At 44.7% G+C, this 12,642-nt stretch overlaps 1 protein-coding gene across 7 annotated transcripts in view; it reads left to right on the top strand.

Annotated features, from left to right (window-relative positions):
- The window catches only part of DAB2IP (DAB2 interacting protein), a 202,085-nt gene that overhangs the window by 43,691 nt on the left and 145,752 nt on the right, over positions 1-12,642 (top strand). The window lies entirely within an intron of this gene.

Raw genomic sequence — 12,642 nt, 5'->3', positions numbered from 1 at the left:
AGAAGCAGGAGGCTTTGAGTCATTTTGCTGTTGAGCTATCTCTTCAGAAAGGAGGGGAGAGGGTTGTGTTTGGCCTCCAGTGTGACAATCCAGTCATATTTATAATGTCTTGAGCTTAATCAAGCCATTAATTAAAAGTAATTCTTTTTGTTATTGTGTGAATAAAAAACTGTAATAAAAAGCACAGCTGCAACACAGCATCAGGTGTTGGTGCAAATCCAGGCTTGTAGTTGTCTCACTGGAGTTAATTCTGATTTACAAAGCAGATTGTAAAGTAGACTCTAGCTTAGTCCAGTGTCCTCTTGCTTCTTTTCCTGGCATACAGTACTTTTTTCAGGATTTTGAATCATCACTGAGAAAACAATAGGAAGCTAAATCAGTCCCTGAGCTTCGTCTTTTCCTTTAAGCAAACAGTGTTTTTCTTTCCATGATGTTTTTTTTTTTTGTTTTGTTTTGCTTGTCAGGGAAGTGTGTTTGTAAACTCACAAGCATGTAACAGTTCCCTTTTCCCCCTTTAGTCGTGTACTGTTCAAAACCAAAATATTTTACTGTCATTTCAGTTACTGTGACAAATGAAATGTGTTTCATTTAGGTAACCCAGTATGAACTTAACGGCATAACTTGTCATGAACACAAGGAATATACAGGCAGATTTGCTGGAAATGGAAATCGACCCTAATGTTTGTAAGAAATTGGATTTGAACCAACTGAAATCTTCTTGCTATTGATCCCTCCCTGAGTATTTTGTGTTTGTCACACCTTTTCTCTCGGATTCCTGCCTGCTGGGAGGATCATAAAGCTCAGCACCACTTGAGCTCTTTGTATCTGTAGATCTTGAAGGGATTTGCAAATCTGGAGGAGAATTTTCTTTTCATTTTTGACACGTTTGTAAGAGCTATGCAGACAGCGGGTTGTGTAGTGGCGGTGTCATGCAGCAGGGCCGTGCAGCAGGTCAGCGGTGGGACGTGGTCCAGGCTGGAGGGGCTGGTGCTGCCCCAGCGCCCTGCCCTGCCCGCCAGGCTGGGCTGCGTGAAGGGAACTGCTGGAACGCAGCAAAAGAAATCCTTTCCTTGCCAGTTTTGATCCCACTGGAAGGTTAATGAGCAGGAGACTGCAGGGGTGCAAGAGCTATGGAGAATGTAGAAATCAGAATGAGGGTCTAGATGTTTTGCGTTTGATGTAATATTAATTTCCAAAACCTACAAGTCCGGACGAAGGAAAGAGCTGAGGGTTCCCTTCTCACATGCTGATCTGCAGTGCCATTTGCTGTCTCTAGCTACGATACTCAAAGATCAGATATCCTGAGTGGCAGGTTACCATAAACGCATGAGTATTGGAGTTACTTCACAGGAATTGGCAATGGTCTGTTTTGCCACACGTGTGTTTCACGGATATCCTCTTGGCAACTTTTTGCTCTCCACAGTCTCCGGACCCTTTGCCAAGGTCCCCACGGAGCCCAGGTTATCCCGTGTCCCAGGCTGGAGGAGCAGTGACGCCCGGAAGTTGAGCTTTTCCAAGGTGTGTCACTTCAGCAGATTATCAGGATGCTTTTGGACAAGGAACTTGCTGAGGATGAGGCAGTTCTTATACATTTACCCGTGAGGAGGAGATCTCTGCTGGCACACAACCCCCTCTCCCCATCTGGAATCATTCACTGTTTGTCCTGCATCGGTCCTGGATGATAAATCCCTGATGAAACACCCAGGAGATGCAGGTGCTGCCATCTGCTGCCAGCATGGCTCCTCTTCCAAGAGCTGTAACACCCCTGTGTGCTGTGAGTCAAAGAACCTCTTTCAGCCCACTCTAGTTTATATCAGGCAGTCTCTTTGAATAAAGAGGAGGTTGTGCTTCAAAGCATATATTTATATACTGCCACTTCCCACTCTCACCCCTGAGCGGGCAATGCCACCTCTCCGCGCGCGTCCTTCTGATGCGCGTTGCTGCAGGAACGCAGCCTGCTGGCCCTGGGAGTGGGATGGACAGCCAAAGCCAGGCCGGGGCTGTGGCGTGCTCAGCTGCGTCACGCTCAGAGGCCGTGGCTGGTAGAGCCGAGACCTAGTTTGGGAAATTGGTCTTGCTTACCGAGGCACAAAGAAAGAGATAACCACTCCCCCAGGAAGGCTCTGCTGAGCACATTTTACATAGGCGAAGTGAACAGAATTTGCATTTTCTGTGCAAGTATCTAAGGGAAGTAGGGGATTGCTTTCTGTTGGGACTCCAGATGGAGACAGTCTGACGTAGCGTGCAGAAAAATGTATAGGACGTTCAACTATTTGCAATGACGGCCAGCTTATTTGATGGTTTGTATGATGGTATCCTGTGTTCTAGAGTTCTCTGGTTAGCCCTGGTGCTTTTAACGCACTCATCTCGTGTTTCAGTCTGTTTGACAGTCTGTCCCTTTGAGAGGGCCCGGGCTAGAGTAGTTGAAGAACAGTAAAACTGCTGGGGAGGGCAGACTGGAGCAGAGCAGGAAGGCATGCTACCGGGAGGCTCATGTGATCATGCCTCCAGCCTGTTTAAATTATTACTAGTTGATAGTGGATAAACAAGACAGGTTTCACCCTGCCGTTAATCTTTGTTAGAATGATGATAATGTCTGAAATCTCCAGGCTCTGCTTTCCACAGGGATTCGGGACATGTTGCAGGTATACATTAGTTAGTTAAAAAAGCTAATTGCAGAACCCCCATCTCTTCCTCGGACCATCTGTTCAGCTCAGGGATGTGTGTAACTATGTGAGGAATCAGGGCAGTCATTATGATTACTACCAGGTGATCCATCTAATGTAGTGGAAGGTACTTGGGAGGCAGAGAGAGTAGAAGGAAAATTCTCGGTAAAAGCAACACCTGCGTCTGCCTGCAGTACTTTGGTCTGTGGCTTTCTTCATGGTGCCGCTGCTTCCGCTTAATTGCGGGTATAACGAAGGAAGAGGGTTCAGTGGCAAGTGTCCTCCAAATTCAGTTTGCTCATAGAAACGACTCCCAGGTGCTCCATTCACGGTTTCATAGCTGAGCCAAATGCAGTTTTGGCTTCAGGTCTTTCTTCTGTAAAACTGTAGGCAATCAGTTGTCATCAAAGCTCTAAGAATTTGAGAACATTTTGAGTTCCTGATCTTGAAGGTTTAGTGTTCCCGATGCTTCTGCCTCTCTCAGCTCCTTGGGCATAAATGTCTTGCTCTAAGTTCTGTTTATCACAGATGCTTTTCAAGGTGTTCTACAAAAAGGATTTTTATTAAACAAGCTTTCTTCTTCTTTTCCTTTGATGGCTGCTGTGAAGAGAAAACTGACTGATCTTCAGCAAAGCCCAGTATTTTAGTACACCAAACACCGAGAGCTTGGAGGCTAAGGTCAGGCTGGTTTTTTCTCAGCACAGACTATTCAGATACACATCTCTTCAAAACGGCTGGAATTTAGTCTTTCTTTCTCTGTTTGATGAAATCAAAACCTTTAAAGTGATAAATGAGAGATCAACTTATACTGAAATAGCCGATAGAGGTTAAGGCACTCGCTTGGGACAAGGGAAGCAGAGACTTGAAAATTGTCCCAGCGTCTAAGAGAATGACATAACAACAAAGGAGGTTTTATTATATTTAAAGCTAACTGAAATTTCACGCACTTCTCTCTAATCTTGCCTAGCTGAAAATCTGTTTTGCAGCATGTTAACAAAAAGTGATGTTCGACAAGGAACGCCCGGTGGAACGTCTCCCTTTCCACCTCTGCAGGACTTGTCCCATAGCGCAGGGCAGTGCCCTGGACATGACTTCTGAGAGGCGAAGGGATCTCTCTCTCTCATTCCCATTAGAAATCTTGCCCTGACTGAAAATTCCCACTGTATTGTTAAGATTCAGGGTTCTGTAAGTAAATAATTCACATGAAATGTTTAAACAATACTTTGTTCTTTTAATGACCCACAATTAACTTCTGTTTGAATTGCACTTAGCTGCGTGCCTTTCACACTGTTGAAAGCGCGTGTTTCAATGTATGTCTTTTGTCTGCACTTACTCGCCATGAAGTTCAGCTTAGACAGTTCTAGCTATGGCAGGGCCTGGGTATTAGGGCTCCGGCATCATATCCGAACCTGCCTTTCCCGATTGATAGCTCGGTATTAACCAGACCCGTCTATCTCAGAAGTGCCATAATCAACTAATGAATAAATAAGCAAGTAAGTTGTTGTGTGATGTCCAAATAGGACACCTCCCTACACTTACAGTGCCTTCTTTTTTTATTCTTTGACATGCCAAACCAATATGTGCACCTGAGCCTTAATTCTTCTTACTGTGGTCTCTATTTTTAACAAACGGACTCGTCGTTACGAATCCGGTACCACCATCAGAACCCCATTTGCGCACCTGCCTGTGAAGAGCACAGGGTACTATAACCTGCTCCTCCTCGCTCGCTTCTCTTACGGGGTTGTTGCTCTGATCTTTTGGATTGCATCTGAATCGCTATACAGTAAATCTGTTGAGAGAGACCACATCTCTCTGACAAACGTCTAGCAGCTTTTAATGGTCTGTATGACCAAAGAATATGATTTTTTATTAAAAACACGTGATTCTGTATCAGCATGTAGAAGTTTGAAATGCACAGCGTTACCCTTGCAAATACAAGTGGTGCGTGTATTTATATTGGCAGGCAGAAATCTGAGTAAAATGTTCCAGTTTTACTGTTGTTCTCTGACTCATATCCTACAAAATTTGACAAGATGAGTGATTTTGCCTTTTCAGCACATCTCTCTGTACCAGTGGTTGATGCTGAATGAGGTATGGTCAGTAGGAAGTCAAGTCTGTAAGGAAAGATGAGCATCATAACATGTAACTGGTCAGTCTGGGCTCTGAGGCCAGACCCGGTCACTGTACCGGGGTCTCCCGCGGGGGCTGCCCTCGTCGCCCACCTTCCCCTCGCAGCATCGGTGGCTGCACGGGGGTCAGTCCAAACTTGCAATCACTCTTCCCATTCTCAATTTATAATTTACTTGATTTGAAGTTATAAATTTTAAGTTATTCACTTCAGTAGCCAATCAATAGTTCAATTAGATTGGATTGGAGTGCATTATATTCTGGACAGCCAAAGGAGTACATGTGTACGCTTCGTCTGTCCCCTGTATGTCAGCTTTCTTGAAGAATCCAAATTATGTGCTCTAGAATACCTGTAATTTTTCTAAAAAATATTGCATAAGCAATTTTTTTTTCATTTAAGGACTGGGAGAGACAAGTGAAGAGGCCAGTAATAAACATTAGCGATAAGGGTTTTTTTCCAAGGGTGGTGTCTTTTAAATGTCAGGAAAAGGAGACTTTCCTGCTTCGCAGTTTTTAATGACCTCGCTTTGTTTTTCAAGTCTTTTTTGTGGCATTTTCTATTTCACCACAGAACTCTTGCAGTTTTTCATTGAAATTTTAGCAGCATGGCTGACAGATGCCCATGAAAAGAGATGCAAAATTTTTTAAGCTGTACGTTTTGTAAGAAATATTCACCAGCAGCCACGCTATTTTTAGTGCTAGTGCTCCAGCTGAGACTTTGCCGTATTTGTTAGATGCTTAATTGTCTAATAAAAATCTATACTAAATTTAATAACTTGGCAAGTAGTGCATGATGGAGGAATTCTTGAATTGTTTTGATATGAACAAGAATTCTAAGTAGCCATTTAATAAACATCTAGAGTGAATTTATTGTCTATGGAGGCAAAGGTTAGATAAACCCTTCAGCAGGACGGCAGGAGGATGGTGGCAGTAGTGCCTTGAGCTCCTTCTGTTGCTCATACAGTGCTGGTGATGGTGATGCCACACTGACCTATGTCCCCTCCTTTGGAAGTATGTCAGAAATGCAGAAACATCAAAACTTAGGGAATATTTTCGGCGACAAAGGTGTCAGTTCCTACTAGATTAAAAATGAATCATGTTTGTGGCACTACCCAAAGCAGTAAACATCTTATGAATATCTTCATGCATAACCAAAATGCTGCCTTATAATAGTTGTTTGATTTTCTTTAGCGTGTTTCTAAGAACTGCAAATACTTGGTGGACTTGAAAGAAGCCTTAGGTAGATGCATTCTTGTTTAACTGGTGAGGTGTCCAGGGATAACTTGCAGGAAAACCCCGGGATGGTCAACGACGGGGGAATGGCACAAACTCTTGCAGCTCTGTGTTTTCCTCAGAGACTTTCCCTTTGCCCCAAGGTAAGAAAAGAATTCAGGAGTTTTGATTCCCATGTTCTTTCTCTAAAATCCTGACCATAGTCCCATACCTGAATGTCCCATGGTCCCAGCAGCTGCATCTTTAAGAGGTAACTATATATAGAGAGAGCAACTGTCCTGATAAAATTGTGACAATTGTCAATACTGCTTAAGCTGTTCCAAGGAACAGCTCATTTAAAGCTGTGACAGAAATTTGGAAACTGTACGAGTAACTTTCAGGCAACTTAAAGGTTGACTGTTGTCTCTTTTTGCTCATCTTTTGCTTTATCTCTGTTTTAAGTCCTTTCCTTCTGGCAGTAACCCCACTTCCCTCTAACGGTGTTGCTAAGAGGGGCTGGTTACTCTCAAAGGAGCTAAGTAGCAGAGTTGCTCCCATGTAATGCAGAGTGAGTTTTTATCTAAAAGCCATAGGTAATAAATGAGAAGGAGGTTAAAAACCCTGGTCTGAGTCCAAAAAGGAATTGCTTCCAAGAACATGCTTGGAGGGGTTTGAGCAGACTTTTCATGATCTCTTACGTATTAGAGTAAGTTTGTCTCCTTACAGCTGCGGCAGTCCAAACAATTTAGACACAGAGCTGCCTTTTAAAGCTTTTAAACCTGTATTTCCCTTGAAGGTCTTCTAGTATGCCACTAATCCCTTAAGTTATTGCACTGAAGGCACTCCATAATCCTTTAATTTACTCTGCTCTCGCCGGAGCTGGGAAGGAGCTGGGTCACTCTCCATATTTAGGCATTATCAGGTTTGCTTTTTTCGACTCAGACACTGGCTGAAGGTACTTTGCTTTCCTTTTAAACACTGCAGAGATATTTCAAATTTAGATATTAATTGCCGGGGTGTTTGTGTAGATGTGTATTTTAAAAGGTACACAGGCCCCAGACTTCCTTACTTCTGTCACCGGTTTATGCAGCCTTGGGGTCAGGCTTTTCGACTAAGTTTCCTCAGGCCCCTTTGGAAATCAGTGAATGTGAAAACTGATGGCTTTTTGAGAACTGTGAATTCACACCCAATATAGAACGGGTGAGGGTCAAGAAACGGTGTGAGCCACAGGACATTTCTGGAAGCCTCATCCCCCCAGACCCACAGGAGACAAAGCTGCTGCCTAAAATTTCTTTGGTGGTGCTGGAGGTAAAGCTTTACGGTGATGAGTAGCGCTAGGCACGCGTTATGCTTTTTTTAATTAGCAGAACTACTCTAGAAGGCTGTCTGGGGCAACACATTGCCTGAATTTGGAAGGTTTGTCCTGTCCATTGCTTCTTGCTTGCCTGAGGGACACGTGTTGTTATTGTAGGTTTGTTCTTGAGAGCTCAGAGTCCCGATCTGCTCCCGGAGGCTCCTTTACGAATACCGGCTACTCAGCACTACTTCTGAAGTTCATTTTAAGTTGAGCATTGAAGCATCCACTCTGAGGAAAAACATGCCCTGCAATTGTGTAGACTCGGAGAAACACTGACAAGAATAAAGACGGCCAAAGTTTTGCTCCATTAACATTTACACTGAAAAAGGAATCCTCAGATGCTGAGCACTTAATGTTTCTTTTTGAAGAAACCAATTTATTTGAAGTGCAAGTTTCTTTTGTACATTATGTGCTCACATTTTTGATTTCCTACAGCACTTCTGCATCAGTGAATTTCTTGTAGAGTCGGAGATCAAGCCTGGGCTTGTTGTGAAGTACCCAAATGTGGTAATAGGTGGACTGTTGTAAAATTTGGCATCTGGAGTTAAATTACAGGATGCTTCTTAAGCTTCTTGGTTACTATAGGAACAAGTAATAGTCATCCTTCATGATTAAGCAGTGTCCATGGTAACCGAATGAGCAAGTTTTAAATGAAAGATATTTTCCCTTTACATTTTTAGCAGTCAAAGGTTAACAGTTATTACCTTTATACCCTTAGATGAGAGAAATTTTGATCTGGCTGGCGTATTTAAAGTGAGAACATTTGGTGTTCATTTACATAGCTTTACTTCTAAGACCAGCCAAATTTTGGGTGAATACCAAGGTAAAATTTCTGAGAGCGGGGTGTAGTCATTAATCTCTCCCGGCGGAGCGAATGTGGTTCACAACATGTGCTGAATTGTTGTGCAGCGTTGCAGTGTGTCGCTGAGCAGCTACCGTAGTGCTCCTGGGAGCGATGCGGCTCGGAGGTGGAGGAAGGAATCCCGACATGCAGCCTGCACGGGGTTTAGGACAGAAAATGCAAGTGTCAGTGTTAGCGTAGGTAAGAACATCCTCCCGCTCCCTCCCATTTCAAAAATAGGATGGGAAACGTACAGTGAATATAGCCCTGTTAGATCCCTTTTTGTAATCTACTACACATTTTTCTTTGTAGGGAAACAGTGGCTGTCACTTGAAGAAGCACGGCAACACAATCCCAAAGCGAGCACAACAGCTATAGGTTAGCTGCGTAAAGGAAGGCGGTAGCTCGAATGGTGGTTTCTGTATGTCCGTCTGTGGCACGCTGTTACTTACATGGAATAAGAAAACATGACTGTGTTTAAATGGTTTTTTCCCTCTCTCTTTCATTGGCACTGGCGATGTTTGCTTGAAAACTAAAAAGTGAAGCCGACACCTGCAAGTATATTTTCAGAGCATGTATGCGTAAGAGAAGCAGAAATACCCCCCCGCCCCCAAAGGAAGTACGAGTATCAGTCACAATAAATTAGGATTTATGTTCCACAATTAGCAATTGTGGAATGTAAAACAATTGCTTAAGAGAGTCAAAATATCTAGAAGCAAGATGTATGAGTAGTAAGGACAGGAGCATTTCCAGCAGCACTCTGGGTACGAGGGCACACAGGTAAACTGCCGGCCTGTTACAGACGCGCTGTATCCTGACGTGTGTGTGCGTACACTCCACATCCGCGCACAAGCGAATGCAGAGCATTTGGTGTTCTGTGGAAGCACTCACCTTTAAAAAATAACCAGGTTGGCAGAGAAGGTGACATTTTTTATAAGCATTATCTTCTATCTAATGCATACTAAAATGAAGGAGGCTGGTTTCTATTTGGTAGGGGAGCTCTTAGCCCTCCTGCAGAAACACTGGGAAAAACAGAAAAAAATCTCAGCTCTCCCTGACATTAGCCCTAATCCTAACCGTTGGTAATTGTAACTGGAGGAAGAAGAGTGTTTTCAGACTTTCTTGTCACTGCTGCTTTTTAATGCTGTCCTTGAGTTGCTTCATCAGGAAGGGTACTGTATTTTGTCCTGTAGCTACCAAAAATCCCGTTACTTAAAATCCAGTATTCTTCTCTAAGTGTTTCCAATGAAACTATACCCTGAATAGCCAGTGTTAAATCCCAGCCTTCTGCTTTCTTGAACAATATTAAAGTTCCTTCAATGTGAAGGCAATCTAACTTGGATTAATTGGCTCTGGGCATTAAGGCTCTTTCAGGCTGATGTAAGAGCTGCCATGTACTATGTGAATTTCAAATCTTAATGTTTGGTCTATTATGCAGATGGATGTGAATAGAGATATGTATGTGACCCCATTTATCTCTCTAATGAAGTGCCATCAATAGAACATCTGTTTCCTTGCTGTAGAAGATGAAATCTCTGATGAATCATGCTTATAAATTAAGTATTTATTTATTTAATTTGCATTTTGCCAGTACAGACCTGTTATAGCAACCACCACGCACGACTGGAAAAATAGCCTAGTAATTAAACTGCGCAAAGTTTTTGTTTATACCGTGCTGCTGCTCCACACACCAAGTAAGCTGTTCTGAACCCGTTTGTAGTTGACCTGTCCAAGCCAGCTGTTAAAACGCCCCAAACCAAACAGAAGACGACCTTGCCAAGGAAGCACCTTGTCAAGGCCAGGCCGGACGGGGCTTTGAGCAGCCTGGTCTAGTGCGAGGTGCCCCAGGGCAGGGGTCTGGAACTAGATGGTCTTTAAGGTCCCTTCCAACGCAAACGATTCTGGGAGTCTGTGAAACAAACCTCATTGACGGGAGGCAAAACCATGGTTGCGATCTGGACGTGTATCTCCCATCTCACTGAGGTTCCCACTGTGGCGCTATGTGTCTCTATACTTTTTAGTTCTCTCTGAAATTGGAAGCAAAGAGGGCCAATGTGCTGCAACACAAGCTGTTCTTGTGAGGTTTCCAACTCCCTTTTGCAATCCTGGGAGGTTTAATGAAACGGGAGACCTGGCAGGACCTGCCTCTGCTGTACCGAAATCCCTGAGACAGACAGTCCGTTCCGCAGCCGCTCTGCTGCAGGGATCCTGCCAGGTTGGCCAAAGGCTATGTGAGACTGGCTGGCAGGTGACTCTGGTCCTGCACCACCACGTGCTGATGGCCCCCTTGCATTGGGCTGGCGGTCTGCAGAGACAGCTGGCCACGGCTGGTGCTTCGGCCCACTGGGGCTCCGGGCAGTCTCAAGTGGAAGAGGGTGGTGTCCTCCCTGCCCTGTCCCCCACGGTGTGTACGGGTGGCATCGTTTATGTCCGCGGTGACAGAGATTACAGAGAGTATAAAAGTTTCTCCTTCTTGCCTCTGTGAAGAAGCAGCCGTGCTGATGAAGTGCTGCAAGAAAGCAGCACGGTAACAGTGTTGAATCTTTGCAGAAATGTTAAGCATGATGGATGAACCTAATTTAAATCTCCCCAGAGCTGACTTCTTGTTCTCCAGACTCCATGTTGCTTGTCTTTATCATCACATAGGAGGAAGCTGATGTTCCACTTCACTTTATCATCCTTTCCAGTTTAACCAGGGTATTAGCAGTCTCCACGATCTGGTTCCCAACCGGGCTAGAATTTCATCTTTTTCTGATGTATTTTTTAAGTCTGTCCTTGATTTCAATTTTACCCTGGAGAAAAGGCTCCTAATGATCTGCCGTTAGCAAAAGATGAATTTGTTCTCTAGACATCATACAAAGAAAGATAAATATCATACATATTTTATTTCAGAGACTGATAAATAAAGAATAAAAATACCAAATATATATATACATACCTAATTAAAAGATGCCAGACAGTAAAATGGAGTTTGTAATGAAGGCTGCTCAATCAGCATGATTTGCTATTTATTTTTAGAAAGGGGGTTAATTTTCTGGATGCCTTATAGTCTTTCCCTGTCACCACCGTGGCACGAGGTCTGGGGACCTACAGCTATGTGTTTCTTTTGTATGCAGATCTGATCCGTTTCTTCGGTTTTGTAGCACAGAGAAGTTAGCGTGTGTATTTTCAGACACCTCGTGCTGAGATTTATCTAAGCTTTCCTTTCCCATTTGTGCTATTTTCTTCTTTCCTTTTTGCCCTCTGGCAGTATTTTTTTCTCGACAAATATGTTTTAATCTGTCTCCTCGGGAAAAGAATATATTCCCCATCAATTTCTAGGAGGTCAGAATTTGCCCTAGATGTCTCTCGCTAGGCTGGGAAAGGCCAGGCGGTGCGTGGAGAGGGCCGTGCGGGGGGGATGTGGCCGGAGGAGAGGTGGAACCGGCTGGCCCGGAGAGCAGGGAAAGTCCCCTTAACTATCAGCCGCGCTGAACATCGACTAAGCGAGCAGACAGACCGGCCCCGGGAGCGATCCCGCCCCCTGGCCGGTGTCAGAAGCGGGTTTCTCCCGGGGACCGCGGCTCCGTGCCCGGCGGCCAGAGGAGGGGCTTCAGCTCCCTCTAGCGAGGAGCCGCGTCTCCGCTGCGGCGGAGCGGGACGGGCTGGGGCCGCTGCCGGGGGCCGGGGCACGGCTCGCTCCGGCCGGGGGGGCGAAGGTCCAGCTGAGCTTCTCAGGGGAGACGAGGCGGCAGCACCGGGCGGCCGAAGCCCACGGAAAGGCCAGAGAAAAGGGCCAGAAAGTCCCGGTTCTGCTTGCGTGCATCAAAAAGCACCTGCTGCTGGGGAAAGAGTTCTCTTACTGGGTAATAGTAGAGAAAATAGAGGCATAGATAGGTATCAAGTACACAGTAAAACAGCATAGCTTTTTCTGGTACTAGATTCAAGAGCTATTAATGGCACTTGCTCAGGAGCAGTATGAGGAATATTAAATACTACACAGTACGCGGTACCCGGGAGCCTGACACAGAGATGATGTGAGATCCATTAAAGTGCACAGTGTGCTATGGCAAAGGTCAGCGTCACTTCAAATCATTATTTAACAAAGAAAAAGCTCTTCTTCCAGAAGGTCTTAGTTCCGCTTCGAGAGAAGATGGTCATAATTTTTAGCTGATGGGAAAGAGCGCGGTCTGATGTTTTCTGTGAGTTGAATTGTTTTCTCTTTTCCAGCCAGTTCCAGTAGGGCTCTTCAGTTCACACGACTGTCCCAGCCACCCTTCTCTTGGCTGCAGAGGATTGTGTGGCTCCGAGTGGTCCTTCAGGTGCTTTCAGGCAGGGACACGGTTGAGTCAGAGACGGCATTTCCCCTGCTAAGCCAAATAGAGAGGTTTTGTAACACTTAAGCCATGTGTGAGGGAAACAAAGGTACTGGTAAGACGCTGGATCTGTTTGGTGTGACC

The sequence above is a fragment of the Chroicocephalus ridibundus genome, chromosome 15, assembly GCF_963924245.1.
Source record: "Chroicocephalus ridibundus chromosome 15, bChrRid1.1, whole genome shotgun sequence".
Lineage (NCBI taxonomy): Eukaryota > Metazoa > Chordata > Aves > Charadriiformes > Laridae > Chroicocephalus > Chroicocephalus ridibundus.
This window is presented reverse-complemented; position numbering and strand designations above follow the sequence as displayed.